Below are 19,627 nucleotides of genomic sequence, written 5' to 3'. Positions count from 1 at the left end.
GGTCAACTCTTGTAACTCTTTTTGAAGTAATAAAGATGAAATAATTGAGTATTATGTGAATTATGTGTATTTATGTGCTTATAATTTAATTATAAATGTATAATTAATAAAGAATAAAAAGTAAACATCAAAATTAAAGTGTGAGATAAGCCCGATATCTCTAAATAAAGTTATAGAATATGTCTCAAGATTTTTGTACATATAAAGAACACAAAAATCCGAGTTATAACGAAGAAGTTATGACCCGTCAAAGTTTCGCGACAAAACCGACACGATACCGGAAAGCGTAAATAGTGAATTTACGATAGAGCGAGATTTAGCCTTAGCGATCTAAACAAAATTCGTAGAATATGTTAAACTAAGAACACCGATAAAAAGAACGCCCAAATCTGACTTCGTATGAAGAAGTTATGATTTTTCGAAGTTTTGGAATAGCACTGTACAACCCGAAATTCGAATATTAGATCGAGTGATTTTAGCCGACACGACCTAAACGAGAATCGAAGATCTCGTTGAGAGTAGCATAAAGAGAAAAAGATGGGCGAAAACGGATGTCGGATGAAGAAGTTATGGGGATTTAACGGACCAATCCATTCCCGGCCCGTTAATAATATAAAATTTAAAATCGGTTCAAAATTAGCCGACGGAGTCTAAACGAAAGTTGTAGAGTACATTCCCACCTTCTCTTGGATATAAAGAACGTCAAAAACGGAGCTCGTATGTGTAAGATACGAATTTTTGAAGTTGTAACTCGAATTTGCGAAGCTGGTGCAAAGGGGGATGACGTGGCTCGATCAGGGCCGTAGCTTGTGGATCACGGTCTGGTATTCGGATTCAGACACTTGGCCTCGCTACGCCCCGCGTGCGAGAGGAACGCCCCGCGTCCGAGGTACGCCCCGCGTGCGAGAAGGGAGCTCTGCGCGTACCCTTTCTACTTGGTACGAGGAGTGGCCACGATGCGCCACTAGCGAAGCGACGCGTGTCGTACGGAGCGAGCACTACGCCCAGCGTAGGTCCAAGGTACGCCCAGCGTACCGAGGCCTTGCAGCCTATAAAAGGGGACCAAGGACATCTTCATTTCTTGCACCTTTCCACCTTCTTTCTCTCACTACTTTCTCTCTCTAAGTGCTCTAAACCCCCCTAAGCCCTAGATAAAACCCCTAGCACCCTAGGGAAGCCCCGAGGCTCCCGGAGTCCCGAGAAAAAGGAGTCTTTCGGTTACGAAACGCTGCTCCAATTAAGTTCCGGTTTTCAATAAAATTCACCGTAAGTATGCTACGCTTACGCAAATTTTAATATAGCTTTCAAATAATTATTGGAATGTTATTAGGTCCTTAAAATAATTATTTGGGCTATTATTATGAGTTATATTGAGTGTTATTAACGCTTATATAATAATAATAATAGTCAGAGAATTAATTTGTCGCGGTTATCATTAGACTAAACCCTAGTGGTATCGATACTAGGTTTTATCGAAGGAAAATCGTTGTGAGAGTATCGAAGCGCTGTCCGAGTGCTGAGTCACCACCTTTCAGGTGAGTGCATAGTTACTTTTAGCTTACACATAGATATGAAGTATTTTATATAAATTACGTGCTATGTGTGTGCATATTATCTGAATACTTGCTATCTATGCTGGATGAACGTTTTTATACATGTTTTCAATGATTTAAACTGTATATATATTTTATATCTACGAAAATGTTGGGGTAAAACATGGGTAGATGTAATAGGTGATGTGTGATAAAATGATGAGAGGCCTCGATGCTGTTGTTGTTGATCCAGTCATCTAGCGGAGTATAGGTGACGACCACGGACTCTTCTAGACAGTCCAGTGGAACGCTGGCAGGCTCGCAACCTGTAGGTGTTTGTGAACGATGTGTTCATCGGTGTACTCCATCCCCCACATGGTTGCCTTTAGGTCATTTATTGCTTAGGAACCCCCTTAGCAGTAGTATCCATCTCGATGATGATCCTTAGGATAGGTCCCTTATGATAGGTGTTTAGGGACGTAATGTGATGATAACGGGAACGAGTAATCGGGTTATTGTTGATTGATGGAATTAATAAACTTATTTATTGTGGGTTGAAAACCCTATGTGCTCACCAGGCTCCCAAGCCTGACCCACTCAGTTTTATGTATTACAGGTAGTGGCGCCTGAACATAGATATGATGTTTGGACGAGGGATTACGGATATAGGCCTGTAGATATGAAATAATGTAGTAAGGCTTATATTGTACTGTTTATGCTTTTGATCTGTACGAACATGACATCCCAAGTCTTTTAATGAAATACATTTCTATGGAAATGCTTTTAATAAATCTTTATCATATTTTGTTTTGGGACAAATTACGCAACACTTTTATTTAAAATGTTACTCTGATTTTTAAACAAAGCATAAACAAAATCGGTCTTTTCTGGCCGTGATTTTGGGGATGTCACAAAGGAGGCGGTGAAACAAACTAATCATCCATGTAAACTGTCTTCCTCCACTTAGATGTCCAATGGAGGGTACATATCAGTTCAAGTGTAGTTGAAGTGGTTATAGAGTCCGAGGTGACAAAGACATGAAGGATTGATTTCTTTGATCTCATCTGAGAAAATAAAGGAGGTGGGGAAGGGATGATGACTGACCTAGTTTGGAGAAGACAGAAGGAGTATAAGGGAGGGACCGATCATATATCCTTTAATTCTTATTCTTGATTCTTGAATTTGTACAATTCTTTCGAGATCTCACTTCAGTTAATCAATTCTATCTTCAAAATTAATTGACCTTCGGTCATTTGTGATTGTGTTATGTTTTGAATTTGAATATGTACGATTTCAATCTGGATCGAATTCATTGTTCATTCACTGTGAAAGTTTATCGATTTGGAGATTATTGGGATTCTTGGTTTGATTTTGGTCAAGGAACAAGTTGATATTGTATTTATGATGATCAATTATTCGTACATATGAATCATACCTTGCACAAATTCCTTGAAATTTTATGTAATTTCTAATAGTATGATTTGAGTTTCATAAATTTTAGTAGTTTATCAACAGTATAAGATATGAAAATTATTAATGATAATCATGATTGAACGCAGTTTATCGAAATTATTCAAATGTTTTATTTGAATTTCTAGTTCGATTGATGGTCAAGGCACCCAGGTAAAAATTGGAGTTCCAATATTTCACAAAATTGTGAAATGGTTCTAAATGATCAAAATAAAATAAAAAATTGATAGTCCTGCTAATTCGATGTTTGAAGTGTTTAAGGAGTAAATATTTAGCTTTAACCAAACCATAAGGATGATTTTTGTAATTTAAATAATTTATAGAATAGTGGGCACGTGTCACACACACACACACACACACACACATATATATATATATATATATATATATATATATATATATATATATATATATATATATAGCATTTTCTAATATATTGTAACGATCGTCATTGAGGTATTATTTATTGAATATTTCTTAATTTATTTGTTGGGCTAAATGTAGATAGAAGGATTAAATGAGTGGACTTTAGCAAGTAGGCCGAGGACTTTGGCTGCCCGTAAGTCGTACGTTGGGCGTAGCCTTGGTGTACGCAGGGTGTGGAGACGCAATGGATGCGGGGGACCCTTAGAGCTAAAAGTGTTCCTTTAGCAGTAAAGTTTCAATCTTTAAGGGCCATTTGTAACCATTCATGAGATCTTGCCATTTCCATGAAGTTAGTTGCTATTTTTCCAAGTTTGATCTCACTTGGTGGGTTGCAAGCCACCAAGCGATCGACTTTATGGGTTGATACGGATTAGTGGACTTAGATCTATAGTTTGGACGTAGTGTCTTAAGGGGTTAAGAGGTTTTGAAGAAAATGGCTTAACAAAGAAGTTGTAACATTCATAAAATCTGAGCCAATTTAAAACTTTTTTAATCATTTAAAACCATTCAATCATTACAATTTGTTTTCAAAATAGTCTAAACATCAGAGTTCCCAGAAATCATAATCAACAATCGAGGAAGTGTACGTCACGCCTTCACCTTTCCGCGGTCTTCAAATGAACCTGAAACAATAAACTTAAACTGTAAGCCCGAAAGCTTAGTGAGTTACCCCCAAAATACCCATACACACAATAATACACATACAATAACAAACAGCATACTATGGGTCCGATCATCCATCAGGATGGAATACCCTTGGCCCTCAACCATTGGGCTGGAATGCCAACATACCAATACACTTCACATAACACATATACAAATAACAACATGTAGTGGGTCCACAGCTTTACAAACTGGATTACCCATGGGCCCACAATGTGAGTTTGGATTACCTATCGGGCCCACATCTCTCATCTGGATTGCCATCGAGCCCACAGTACGAGTCTCCCTTAGCTCGTATCTAGAATGCTGCTGGGTTTGTTAGTTACCGCACAGAGCAATATCACCTCAACCCATCCTACATAATATGTCGACATATAGCACAACTAATGCACATACAGATAATCACATAATACTACAAGTAGTCCTACAGATCTGCCTAACTGGCATAACAACTAGCATGCAGACAGTCAAACCAAATATAGGTCACGAAGCATAACCACATCCGATCTACCAGGATACCAATCTAACAGATCATACTAGCATATAACCATCCTATCTACCAGGATACCGAGCTAACATATCACAATAGTAATAATCCCAATACCAAAACAAAGGGTCGGCCTTGGTGCCTTAGACCCTTTAATATATTGAGGATAACTCACATCGCAACTGACGCGCTGAAGTGATAATCTCCATTCTCGGATCACTGACACAACTCCACCACCTATATTGACCATAGAACCATACTTATAATTTCTAATTTCCCAAGATGCTCCCAGAAGTTAACTAGTTAACCTTGGTCAAAGTCTAAGTCAATGGTCAAAGTAAACAATCCATGTTGACCTCAACTCGCTGAGTACGACCAGCCACTCGTTGAGTTCCTTGCATAGCTCGTCAGCTCGCCGAGTCACTTGAGTGACTTGTCGAGTTCCTAATGTTTGTGGCCGTAAACTTCTTGGCCAACTCTTCGGGTTTCCCCTGCAACTCACCGAGTTAATGCGTGCCAAAAACCTGGAAAACCCTAACTGAATCGCTGAGTCACCCACTGACTCGTCGAGTCTACGATAATCTTCATTGGACTCGCTGAGTTGACCATGCAACTCGCTGAGTCGCTTCAGTCCATTATCCATTCGTATGCTTTTTAAGTCATATTAAGGTTCCATATTACCGATCCAGCTTCCCAAGGCATGTTTATCAAGTAAAGTTGCAAACTTTATGTGCATGCAAGGCTCTAAAGTCTTATAATGACAAAACCAAGCTTGCAATGGAGTTTTACACCTAAGGAGGGGTTCACGCTTGCTAAAGCTGAAAGCTTTATGGGCTTAGAGACCAAAGAGAGTTCAGATCTGTAGTTGCAATTTCAGATCTTAGCTCATACCCAAGAATATCTTCTTATTATGCTAGAAAAGCCCAAATCTTTATCCAATAAGATCTAGAATGAAATGAGGTCAAGGAAACGAATTGATACCTTCTAAAAGATGTTAACTAAGGTAGATTTCAGATCCCATATGCTCCTTGCTTCTAGTCACTTGTTCTTCAAGCTCTTCCCACCTAGAATCCTCTTCCAAAGCTTAAAACACACAAGAATGATGCACATACATGGATGAGGGTTTATTGACTATCAATAGGCTGTAAGTGGAGGATGAGGAGGCTAATGAACCTTTAAATAGGGTACAAAAACCCCGAAAATTAGGGTTTCATCCTCCAGTTCCTGCTCGTCGAGTCCCTTCTTGGACTCGGTGAGTAGGTCACTTAAACACGTGGACCAACCCGTTGCTACTCGATGATTCAGGAAACCAATGCGTCAAGTAGACCTTGAAATCATGAGAATTTATAACCATAAATTGATACATGAGAATCAGGGCGTTACAATTCTCCCCCACTTGAACTAGACTTCTTCCTCGAAGTTTGCTACGGTGAACATCCTCGGATAGTGCTCCCACATCTTTGCCTTTGGCTCCCACGCCCACTCGGACCCTCTTTGGTGCTCCCACTATACCTTTACCAAAGGTACCTTCTTGTTCCGCAGAACCTTCACCCTTCTCTCTAGAAGGGCAACATGCCTCTCAACATAATCTAGGTGCTCATCGTCCGTAATGTCATCTAACGATACTACCGCCTCCTAATCCATGATGCACTTTCACAATTGCGAAACGTGAAAGGTGATGTTAATCCCAAACGAACCTTTTCAAAATGTCTATCCTACATGCCACTTTTTCAATTTGACAAAATCCTGATGATCCAAAGTATCGGAAACCCTAATTTCCCTCTTCTTGAAGCAAACCCCTTTATGCTGACAGGATATTTTTCCCAAAAATATCATACCAAATCATTCCACAAAAACACGATCACTCATGCCTGGCTTAATCAGCCTCGGTTGAAAAACCAAACATATCAAGTCTAATTAATCATAGGGTCCAGTCATCCTTAGGATGGAATACCCTAGATTGGAATACCTTAATGAATATAACTCGGGTCTACTCATAACTTGAGATCCAAGGATCTATCCTTGCGTCTCATCCACTAATCCGAACGTGCTCCTACAAATGACATAACCAACACAATCTCTATGCCCACAGCCTATGACTGGAATACCCTTACGTGGTCCTCATCATAGGTCTAGATTGCCTCCGAGCCCACAACATGAGTCTGGTATGCCCTCCTCGGCTCTCAACTCATGACTGGAATGCTCATGATGACCGATTGACACTACTGTCGTCACTTAAGTTGCCCAACACTCCGGTCCTATAGATATCCACTTTCCTCTGCCGCTCAAAGGGCCTACTCGACACTCCTCTCATCAATAAACAACATAAAGATACAAAATTCTTCTACCACACATGAATCCCAAGTCATAAACCCACTTCAACTCTTCTTGCTACCATATGATGTTTCTCAGATGAAGTTGAAACCTCCCTGGTCCCAACTTGTCTGCCCACTACCCAAAACACCGGACACCTCACCGATTACTAAACCATAAGAGACACACAAACAGCAACCCCACGCGTCTCCCAAAAAGAAAACCGACTGGTTGGACTTGCTTCCACGCACTACCATCAACTTCTGCTAACATAATGAATGTTACATGACCCACATCAGCCTCATCTCTTACCCGGTCTTCAGCAACCCATCTTCTCCTCACTTCAGACATGTTATGGCTCTTTCATAGATGAAACCAACCCAAAACACATCACAATAACTCAAACCATCATCAACATACCTACCACTACCGGCCAACTAGCACGACACTCATATCTAACCCATATCACCCCTTCGGGTTGGAATACAACATGTCTAATCAATTCAACTATCGAATTGAAATTCTCAGGGTTTGTTGGCCTACCAGCTCAACCCTACTGCTCCCTTTGAGCCTCCATGCCTACGACTTTCAGTTGGCTAGCAATGGGTATCTTGGCCTACTGCATAAAGCATAACCGCCTCAACCCTATCCAAATGCCATAGACAAGCATGAGAAAGATCTAACCAGTTTCCCAGAACCTAAATGACAGAACAATCTAATCCCAAGTCTTCCTAAAGCTGACGAATACCCATTCAAATTTACTCCCAGTTCCCAACTGGAGTATTACCCGATCCAAGAAGATTAATCCTATGAGACACTCCGAACTGATGAGATCACCAAGATCCTCTGTACTCTATCCGATCTCTAACAATAACTTCCGATCAAACCAAAATACACCAGAGTCTTCAGCCTACTACAACAACATGTCCAATACTTGGGGATAGACCTACTGATTGATATAGCATAGCAGCATACTCAATACTCGCACATAGATCTACAAACACATACATAGTCTTCAGCATGACTGGACATCTGGAATGCCTCACCAGGCCTTCAGCCAGACTGGCATGCCCCATCGGCCTTCAGTTTATCTGGACCGCTTTAAACTGCTGAATATCTCCCTGGACCACCCCTCCCGGTGATCCTTCCCATGCAGACTGTTCTCGCCCACTTGGGGTTCCGAACTCCTGATCCATTCTGTGGACTCTAACCCTGGCCTAACCCTAGGCCTCATGTCGATCGTCCACCCCCTGTCTCAGAAATCCGTGGTTTGTTCCCTATTCCGCGTATCTACCATTTACGCTAGATAACCCGTACACCCATGCTGAATGTACTGCCGGGCCCTGACAACTAACAAAACCCTCAATCTCTCGTACCAAAAATCCTCAGAGTCAAGCACACCCTCGACCAAATACTCGAACTAAACTCAATCCCTAACTAGAACTCTAACCTGGTTCCCCAACTTCTACTATCAAGCACCAAGAAGACGTGTTTCTTATGGTAGGGAGTTTTACCGAAATCCCCACTTAGATTCGACTAATCCTTCATAATACATGAAAATTGGGGGATTCCCAATCCTTCTCACTTCCTAACGATTGATCCGATGACAACCAACTCTTTCCCACTAGTGCTCCATTACTAGTCAATCCCAGTTGATCACACACTTCCAAGAACCATATAAACACTTCCTGAACCCAGTGAAACCGAAAGTCACTAATGCTTGAATGACCTCATACTCAAGTCCTGAAGACTACAAGATAGATGCTCCAACTAATACCTCAACGACGAACTACTTCCACTGGCATTTTAGTCGACCAATCACTAACGGTTGCTAAAACCACTGAATCCTGACAATGCTGAATAACCCTTATGTGGGACCCTATCTACATATCTACAACATAATACCCCTTTTCCAAAGGTGTTCCAAACAAGCTTTCCGCTCTCGGGCTCTAGAAATCATTCTCTTCAGGGTTCGCACCCTGACTCACCTACCAACTCAAACATCCACAGCTGAACTACAGTAACTAAAACAACCTCTACCCTAAACCAGGCTAGAAACTACTCCCAAGACCTAGTCTACAATCCCAAAAGTGAAATAGGTCGCATAATCAATCCTTACCGCCTGATACTAGAGATCCAAGGCAAACCGGACCTCACAATTACTTATGCCACATCGACCCACCTATGCTCACCGATGCTGAAGTAATGTTGCCTTTTACTGCAACCAGTTGAAACCGAGCTAGAATACAACCTGACCCTAGGGTCACAAGCCTACTCACTCCTTCGAGCTCGAAAAATTGAGAGGTCACAATCCTTGCCCTACAAAACGACAATCCATTCCATCAATTAACCAATCCACTTCCATCTGCAAAACCCCAACTGAACATAAGCATCACTCCTTTCTGGAGTTCCCGCGACTCACATTTTGGCCTCGAGAAAACCCGTGAGCCTCAAATCCAGAAACTCACGTGCTAGTCTCTCCCGCTCAACCCGTAGAAATATAATGAGTACAGATCATTTTCCTGATCGCAAATAACTGCAACCATCTGCTAACCAGAATATATACCAACAACAAGTCCCGGTACCAGAAAGCTCAACCAGCTCCTCTCCCTGCCGTTGTTACAGCTGCGGAAGCTGCTGCGGCAGCCATTTCAGCAATGGCTGCACGACGCTCGACAAAATACTCAACCATGGAAGTCTTGAAAGACCCAATCATCTCTGGAATCTGTCCCCGAACGATCTCGATCACCTCTTCCCGGATGATCTCCCTGACACGATCCTCTAACACATCTGGCCTATCCTGGCTGCTAGCTCTCGATCCTGATCCGGATCCGGTCTCAAAACGTCTCAAACAATCCATAACATAATAGCGAACCAACTTCCAACTAAACCCCATGGGTTGTGACTTTCTTGCTATGCGTATGGGTCCTGTGCTTTCAATAGTACGAGCCTATGTTACCTTCCACACCTACCCATATTTTTCTCAAGTATCACCACAACACCCTAACAATATACATAAACATAGGGAACACTCAATCCTCACTCGTAGAGGAAGGCTAACTGTCTCAAAACTAATCTACTAGTCCCACACAACCCACCCATCCATGAAACTTTCACCAACCCTGTTGCACTAGTATATGCTAGCCATACATAACACTGGACCCTATAGACTTTCAAATATCCAATCCTACCCTAATCCCTCAGTCAGATAAGAACAGAACATAAGGCCAAATCAAACATTCTTAGGCTATAAGATCTTAATTATGTATAACCATGACGCATACACTAAAAAACTACATTAATGATGTCAATCTCATATAAAGGAAACCCTAGGTTAGCAGGCATCATGTAATCAGGCAATTCTTGTTGGGTTATGAGCATTCTAACACTCCTAAGTGTACATGCAATCCTAAATACCTTGGATCTATGTTTTCTCTATTATACATGCAAATATGAATATCCAAGGTATTATCCTAAACTAGCATACAAAACTATCAATATAACAAGATAGAATACATACCTCTTTGATGGTGCTTGTCTTCATGAAGCTTGAGTGCCTAGTGCCCCAAGTGTGACACCTCAAATGGTTCACAATCATCAAAACACTTAGAATAGCTTAGAGAGAATTCTGCACTTCATGAAATCGGCTAGCCTTTTCTTATTCTCACTAGTGGCCACTTTTCCTCAAGAATAAGATGCTTATATAGTTATACAATTAGGGTAAACCCTAATTGTCATGACTTTCCATTTCCTTGGATCCATGGGTTAAAATACACCATGGAGCATCCATGGAGCATCATATGGGTTTTGGCCCAACTAGATAATCCATGGAGCATTAGCCCACTATACAAGTATGGATGATTTACACAATCAACCCACATATTTAATTAGTCTTCTTTTGATCACTTAATTAATGCTAGATTAATTCTTGATCAATACTAATTAAATAATCTCATTATTCTTATTATTAATATACTAGAACTTATAATATATTAATAACCATAAGTGTCTTATTTCTCTCATTTAGTCTATCCAAGTGCATGATGGTATGCAACCCAAATGGACCATGTCGGGTCGGGTCAAGTTTTACCAATTATAGTTATGGACTTAGACATTAATCCAACAGTTCTATCATGTAATTCCTGAAGATCCCTAGCCTAGTACTAGCATGCTGTTCTAACGTATCACAATATCAAATAATCATATGGTATTTTGGGGTCTACTTACTTGCTCTGGCTGATCCTACACTTCGCATCCTCTTTTACTTATTTTGAAAAACATTTAAAAATCATTTTGAAAATCTTTCCTTGATTTCAAATCCCATACGCTCCTTGCTTCTAGTCACTTGTTCTTCAAGCTCTTCCCACCAAGAATCCTCTTCCAAAGCTTAAAACACACAAGAATGATGCACACATATGGATTAGTGTAACGACCCGTTTCCGGTATGTTAATAAATTGTAAATTTGTCTAAGTTTTCAAGAGGGACTCGGCGAGTTCTAGCCTGACTCGCCGAGTTGGGTCGCGCATTTTGTGCACGCGGGAGCCGGCGACTCGGCGAGTCCATATCCTGGACTCGGCGAGTCCGTCCGTCTGGATGAAACCCTAAATCCCCGGGTTTGCCCACTATTTAAACCCCATTATAGCCTCATTCTCGCCACTATCACCCTGAGAGCTCTGTGAGAAACCCTAATCCCTCCATTTGTGAGCTTATAAGTGATTTAGTTCCATTGTGTGAAGGTGTGAAGAAGGAGAAGAAGAAGGAAGCAAGGAAACGAGTTGTAGTGCAAAGATCCAAGGTCAAATCTGAGCTTATTGAGGTATTTTCGGAGTTCCCCTTCTGGCTATATGCTTAAACTTCCATTAGAGCTCTTTTAAGGGCTATTTGATGTTTGTTCCAAGCTTTATGTTTGCATGAATGTGTTAATAAGTCAAAATACCTTTGGATCTGAGTGTTGGGGTGTTGTAGAGCCCAGATCTACTGTCTTTTTGGGGTTACATTGCATATTAGCCATGGATCTACTCTTGTTGTGCATCTTTTAGTCTTATTTCCCTTATTCATGTGGTTGTGCACGTAAAGTTGGAAACTTTACGTGATAATACAGCTTATTGGACCTAGATCTATCATTTGCATGTGTTGGATTCAAGAGAAATCGAGTAAAAATCTGTTGCATGGCGGCGACTCGGCGAGTCGGAAGGACGACTCGACGAGTCAGATCGCGAGTCCCGAGTTCTTCAGTTTCTTCAGTGTCGAGTGGACGAGGTGTGTTAGGGAGTGGACTCAGCGAGTTGAGAGTAGACTCAGTGATGGAGGGACTCGGCGAGTTTGTTCATACAACTCGGCGAGTCCAAGGCAATCTTCTTAGGGATCAAGAACAACTCGTCGAGTCTGTTCATCCGACTCGGCGAGTCGGATGAAGATCATCTGAGTTCTTGGATCCAGAGGGTACTCGTCGAGTCGATGCCACACTCGACGAGTATCAGCGTGTAAGAGTTGTGAGGAGAGTCTAGGACTCGGCGAGTTGGGTATCCCGACTCGGCGAGTCAGCCCTGAGTAAGTTGACTTTGACCAAGGGTAAAAGAGTCATTTTACCCCGAGTGTAGTGTTAGTGATTGATTGAGTATGTTTATGGATTTGTAGCCGAGGAGATTCAGGAGCAGCAGCCGTTAGCTTTCCGAGCCACACACTCATCCGCTAGCTTACGAGGTGAGTTTCCTTCCAGTAGGGACGGGTCTAAGGCCACAATGCCGGCCCGTTCAGTTAGTAGTAGTTCCGGACTTCGATCCGATGTAGTAGTTAGTATGTTTGATGCCTTCGTGGTTCAGACATGATTTATGCGCTATGTGTATGTGTTTATGATCCGGGCTACGGCCCGATGCAGTATGCAGTATAATTGTTATGATATGCTATGCTATGCTCAGTCAGTTCCGGACCTCGGTCCGATGCAGGGGACACGGTCCCAGTCAGTTCCGGACTTCGGTCCGATGCAGTTAGTTCCAGACTCCGGTCCGATGCAGTCAGTTCCGGACTTCGGTCCGATGCAGTTGGTTCCGGACTCCGGTCCGATGCAGCTAGTTCCGGACTTCGGTCCGATGCAGTTTCCGGGCCCCGGCCCGATGCAGTGGGCAAGGCCCAATATGTGTTTATATGTTTTTGTATGGTATGTGGTAATTTGGGGGAGCTCACTAAGCTTCGTGCTTACAGTTTCAGTTTTGGTTTCAGGTACTTCCGTAAGCAAAGGGAAGAGCTCGGGGTGACGGCATCGCACACACCACCGCCTCAGCTTTAGTCTGGATTTGATTTAGTTGTTGATTCGATGTAGTATGATACAGTTTCCGCACAGTACTTTATTACACTTTGGGACATATCACGCATGGTTTATTTATATGATACTCTGATTATAGTTTTGATTGTATTAAAAACGAAAATTTTTGGGTCGTATTTTTGGTCGTTTCAAGTTGGTATCAGAGCCCTGGTTTGAGGGATTCGGATACACTTTCGGGTGTATCTGAACTCAAACTAAGGGGAAATAAAAGATTTTAATAAAATAAAAAAAACGTTTTATAAAAAGAGTTTTGAAAGTACTTAGAAAGAAAGATTTTTTTTCAAGATAGAGGTGTGTGCATGCGGTCAACCGGGCTCAAGTAAATACTCCCAAATTACTCATACAAGTTGTTTGTTCAATTTCAGTTTTAGTAGAACAACATGCTAGTATAGGACTAAGGATTTAGGAGAATGCCTTATGTGCCTGCTTGTGTGCTACAGCTTTATGAATATTGCATGCTAGAATTGAGTAGATGGCAGTAGGATAGCCTGTTTAGGTTATGCCTGATAGTATGAGCTTAGCATTCTATGCTAGTACAGTTTTTTGTTATAAGGATAGTTTGCTTGAGCCTGTTTCCCTTATCCGAATGCTGCTTGCTTTGTGCTTGGTGGGGTTCCAAGTAATGGGAGTTAGCCATTAGGTGGACACGTTACACCACATGTAATCAGGTTTGAATAATCCCAGAGTGCTGGAACTGGCCCTACTGCGCAGCTCTTGTTTGAGTCCAACCGTTGTAGGGACGGATCTTTTACTTGAAGGATTATCCGAACCTCATCACATGTGATGGTGTTCAGGTGATGGCTAACTGGCAGTGCGAGGAGACCTACAGCAGCTGAGGACCAGTCGTATTGAGTTCGAGTTTTCTCTAGGGCAAGCCTAGAATGAGAATAGCAGAGAATAGCAGCGGTAGAAGTGACTTGGGGAAGTCGAGGCAGTTCTTGAGGAAAGTACGGATAGATGTGGAAGGTAGTAGGGGCCCATACTACTGGAAGCAGAGGATCCGTACTCGAATCAAGGAAGGCCAAGATGAGACCAGGAAGCTAGTAGTCGTATCATGATCCCTTGAAATATTTCGGTGTTCTGATGTTGTTGTGATATGTTTCAGAATGGTAGTTTTGCGTCCGAGGCCAGCAGCCGGTAGTTCAGATGCCGGAGGGGGATCAGGATCGGGGTCAGACCCGGAGGTCGGACAGATGGATGAGCAGACTAGGGAGTTCCTTTCTTCTGAGGTTACTCGCATCATACTTGAGCAGACTCCTGTGATCTTCGGTTCGATCAAGGAGGGCATTTTGGAGATGATGGATGAGAGACTGAGTACTTTCCGTACTGAGATGGCGGCCGTGATGGGGTCGCGTACACTCACTTTCAGGGAGTTCAGGGCATGCGGGGCTCCTGACTATCACGGGGCACGGGACCCCATAGCGAGTACCAGGTGGTTGGCGGATGTGGCCAACGCATTCCGCACTAGCAGATGTCCCGAGGGGGACAAGGTCAGATTGGCGTCCTGTCTCCTGAAGGACAGGGCACGTGACTGGTGGGAGGAGGTAGGACATGCCATCGGGGATGATGCGGCATTGGATGCCATGACCTGGGCTGATTTCTCTACCAGGTTCAGAGCGGAGTTTGCACCGGTCATTGAGGTGCAATAGTTAGCCAGGGAGTTCCAGGATCTTACCCAGACTACCGAGACAGTGGCGGAGATCACCGCCAAGTTCAGGGAGAGGGCCCTTCTTGTTCCACAGTATGCAGCCGATGAGGAGATGAAGAAGGCCCGTTATCACGAGATGTTGCGGAGTGACATTCGTATGTTTGTGAGCCGGTCCAGTTGCAAAACACTAGATGACATGATTGCTAGAGCCAGAGAGAGAGAGATCGATCTCGAGATGGAGAGGAAGAGGAAACCGGAGGCGGTTTCGGGTACAGGCAGTGTGGGCAAAAAGCCCAAGGTTTCAGATCACAGGTCCAGGGGTCAGCAGAGCCACGGTCGGTGTGGCAAGTGTGGGAGGTTGCACGAGGGGGTGTGCAAGGCAGGGAGTTCCGGCTGCTACAAGTGCGGTCGGACCGGGCATATGAGTAGGGATTGTACGGCCCCTGACACTACGGTTACGGCATCGGATCTGATTTGCTTTCAGTGCAATTAGAGGGGACACAAAAGGTCCCAGTGTCCCAGTTTAGCTGCAGCAGGGAAGGTGCTTGCACCCGCCCCTGCCACCTTGAGGATCACGGATGGCCGGCAGGGCCGAGCTGATGCGCCAATAGCGAAGAGCAGGGCATTTCAGATGACAGCGGAGGAGGCGCGAGTGACTCCTGATGTGGTGACGGGTATGTATATTTCTTTCATCTTTTAATTATTAATATATCGTTTGAATATTATTTGATGGTACGTTTCATTTAGGGTCGTTCTCGGTGAACGGCATCCCTGCTTTGGTATTGTTCGATTCGGGGGCCACCCGATCATTTGTATCGCTTGCGCTTAGCAAGAGATTTAGCAGAGCTCCGGGGGAGCTGGATGGTCCATTAGAGGTTGAGATAGCAGATGATAGGACCGTGAGGGTCGACAGAGTATATAGAGGGTGTTCCCTTCAGATATTTGAGGAGTAGTTTTCAGTGGACTTGGTTCCGATTCCCCTGCACGGGAATAAAGTTATTGTGGGCATGGATTGGCTAAGCCCCAATGGGGCGGTGATCGATTGTGAGCTTCAGCTAGTGAGGGTTCGCACTCCCAGTGGGGGAGAGGTAGTGGTTCAGGGTGAGAGGCCCCAGCAAGGATTGACCTTCTGCTCTGCCGCTAGGGCGAGGCGCTACGTTCAGCAGGGCTGCGCCGGTTATGTAGCCTACGTCTTGGATGCCCGGGATAAGGGCAAGACGACGATCGATGATGTTCCCATTGTTCGAGATTACCCGGACGTGTTTCCCGAGGATTTGCCGGGGATACCTCCTGAGAGGCAGGTTGAGTTCAGGATCGACCTGGTTCCTGGTGCGGCTCCGATAGCCAAAGCACCATATCGACTTGCTCCCCCTGAGATGCAGGAGTTGTCTACACAGCTTCAGGAGCTGTTAGACAAGGGTTTCATTCGGCCGAGCAGTTCGCCTTGGGGAGCGCCGATCTTATTTGTGAGGAAGAAAGACGGGTCGCATCGGATGTGTATTGATTACCGGGAGTTGAACAAGGTAACGGTGAAGAACCGTTACCCACTTCCGAGGATAGATGACTTGTTTGATCAGCTCCAGGGGGCGTCTTGGTTCTCCAAGATCGACCTACGCTCCGGTTACCACCAAATGAGGGTCAGGGATGAGGATGTACAGAAGACTGCTTTCAGGACCCGGTATGGTCATTATGAGTTTGTGGTGATGCCAGTTGGGCTCACCAATGCCCCAGCCGCGTTCATGGATCTCATGAACCGCGTGTGCAGACCGATGCTGGATCGGTCAGTGATTGTGTTCATAGATGACATCTTGGTATATTCCAAGACCCAGGGGCAGCACGAGGAACACCTGCGGGAGGTGTTGGAGACTTTGAGGAGGGAGAGACTTTTCGCTAAGTTCTCCAAGTGCAAGTTCTGGTTGCGCGAGGTGCAGTTTCTTGGGCATCTCGTTAACCAGAAGGGTATTTTGGTTGACCCGGCCAAGATTGAGGCCGTGATGCAGTGGGAGGTCCCGAGGTCTCCATCTGAGATTTGGAGCTTCCTAGGATTGGCAGGGTATTATCGGAGATTTATTCAGGACTTCTCCAAGATAGCAGTACCGCTCACCCGACTAACCAAGAAGTCGGTGGTTTTTCGTTGGGGGCCTGAGCAGCAGGCGGCGTTCGAGACTCTCAGGCAGAGATTGTGCGAGGCTCCGATTCTTACCTTGCCAGAGGGTGTTGAGGATTTCGTGGTGTATTGTGATGCTTCGATCACGGGTATGGGAGCAGTGCTGATGCAGCGAGGCCATGTGGTGGCTTATGCCTCGAGACAGTTGAAGCCTCACGAGGCTAATTATCTTACCCACGACTTGGAGCTGGGGGCAGTTGTATTTGCCCTCAAGATTTGGAGACATTACCTTTACGGGGTCCGCTGTACTATCTACACGGACCACAAGAGTTTACGATACCTTATGGATCAGCCGAGTTTGAACATGAGACAGAGGAGATGGTTGGACGTGCTGAAGGACTATGATTGTGAGATCCTGTATCACCCAGGGAAGGCCAACGTGGTGGCCGATGCCCTGAGCCGTAAGGTGTCGGCGGCCCCTATCAGGGATTTGTGTATGAGGATGACGGTGATCACTCCTTTGTTGGAGCGGATCAAGGAGGCTCAGATGGAGGGTCTCAAGGAGGAGAGGAAGAAGTGCGAGAGGATAGTGGGCCGAGTAGCTTCGTTTGATTACGACAGTCGGGGTTTGATGACGCTTCATGGTAGGGTATGGGTACCGTACTGGGGTGGGGTACTGTTGGGTTTTGAGCATTCTAACACTCCTAAGTGTACATGCAACCCTAAATACCTTGGATCTATGTTTTCTCTATTATACATGCAAATAAGAATATCCAAGGTATTATCCTAATCTATCATACAAAACATGAATATAACAAGATAGAATACATACCTCTTTGATGTAGAAAGTCTTCATGAAGCTTGAGTGCCTAGCCCCAATAGTGTGGAAGCCTCAAATGGAATCACAATCATCAAAAACACTTAGAATAACTTGAGAGAGTTCTACACTTCATGAAATCGGCTAGCCCTTTGTTACACTCTCTAGTGGCTGATTTTTGTCAAGAATAATATCATTATATAGTGTTACAATTAGGGTAAATCCTTAATTGTCATGGCTTTCCATTTCCTTGGATCCATGGGTTCAAATACACCATGGAGCATCCATGGACCATCCTATGGGTTTTAGCCCAACTTGATTATCCATGGAGCACTAGCCCACTATATAAGTATGGATGATTTACACAATCAACCCATATATTTAATTAGTCTTCTTTTGATCACTTAATTAATCCTAGATTAATTCTTGATCAATACTAATTAAATAATCTTATTATTCTTATTATTAATATACTAGAACTTATAATATATTAATAACCATAAGTGTCTTATTTCTCTCGTTATAGTCTATCCAAGTGCATGATGGTATGCAACCCAAATGGACCATGCCGGGTCGGGTCAAGTTTTACCAATTATAGTTATGGACTTAGACATTAATCCAACAGTCTCCCACTTGGATAAGTCTAAAACTATTATTGCGTATGACTTCAGGAACCAACCAGCAATCGTAGCTCTCAAAAGCTTCTGTCGAACTCTGACCTTGTAGATGAACTCTGATCTTGTCAATGACTTGTCCATTTTAGATAAGTGATCATATAATCCTCTGTTCTCATGATATCAGCCGGACAAATACATGGAACAACGTCATACTTATTGTCCAACAGTTTGTTTCCCGATTTTTGATTTGTTTGACAAAGAACTTAATCGAACACATCAATTCAGTTCTGACCGGCCGGTACATAGGTCACAACAAAATCATCGAGGGGCCCAGATATCGCTTCTATTTCTAGAAGGAACAGATAAACTTCGACTCATATGCTTGTTCTACTACTTGTTGAATTGTACACAAAGGCACGTTTTATAACATCAAGTTACTGATGCGTTTACGTGCAATCAATGCACAACCAACTCATAGGTAACAACTCATATCTCTAGGTTTGAAGATTTATATGATATTAACGTCTCACGATCACTCGAGATAAATTCCATGAAGTGATACAAGTGAGCGTGGGTTTATTCCAATACTCATAACTTATGAGCACTCATGAATGTTGTAGCAACCATTGCCATGACTAAACTCATTTAGCCATCCACAAACCCGATTCATGACAGTCTTGATTCATACCTACTTCCAACATATGAACGACTGTGGAGTGTTTAAATAACTTAGTCATTCGAAAAGAATAACCTAGCTATTTTGGAAGTCAAAACATGCAAAGTGAAACACAATAATAATCGAATCTAATATGGTCTCAGAACCCTTTTGAATATAAATAAAACCACCTTTTATTTATCACCATATTGATTACACATTATTCAATGTTTCAAATAATCAACTTAAGACTCGAATAAAACAACAGTCGTCCCATGCTCCTAACATCTACACTTTGTTTTCTAAACAATAGTTATGCCATACCCCAAGTATGCACACTATGTTTGTCTATGATCCTTACATTGTGATGTAGATCAATTTAACATGATTCCAATGATACTCATTTCACAATCCCAAATCCTTATTGTAAATGCAAGAATTCCAAATTTATGTCATTTACTGAAATCTGTTAGATTTTAAACTTATATGCATTGATCCTCTTGTAATGATTATGCACGAAGTCAGAAAGACTTGACAACAACCATTATAGAGCATTCCAAAGGAGATCA

The sequence above is a fragment of the Lactuca saligna genome, chromosome 1 (genome assembly GCF_052625555.1).
Source record: "Lactuca saligna cultivar CGN05327 chromosome 1, ASM5262555v1, whole genome shotgun sequence".
Lineage (NCBI taxonomy): Eukaryota > Viridiplantae > Streptophyta > Magnoliopsida > Asterales > Asteraceae > Lactuca > Lactuca saligna.
This window is presented reverse-complemented; position numbering follows the sequence as displayed.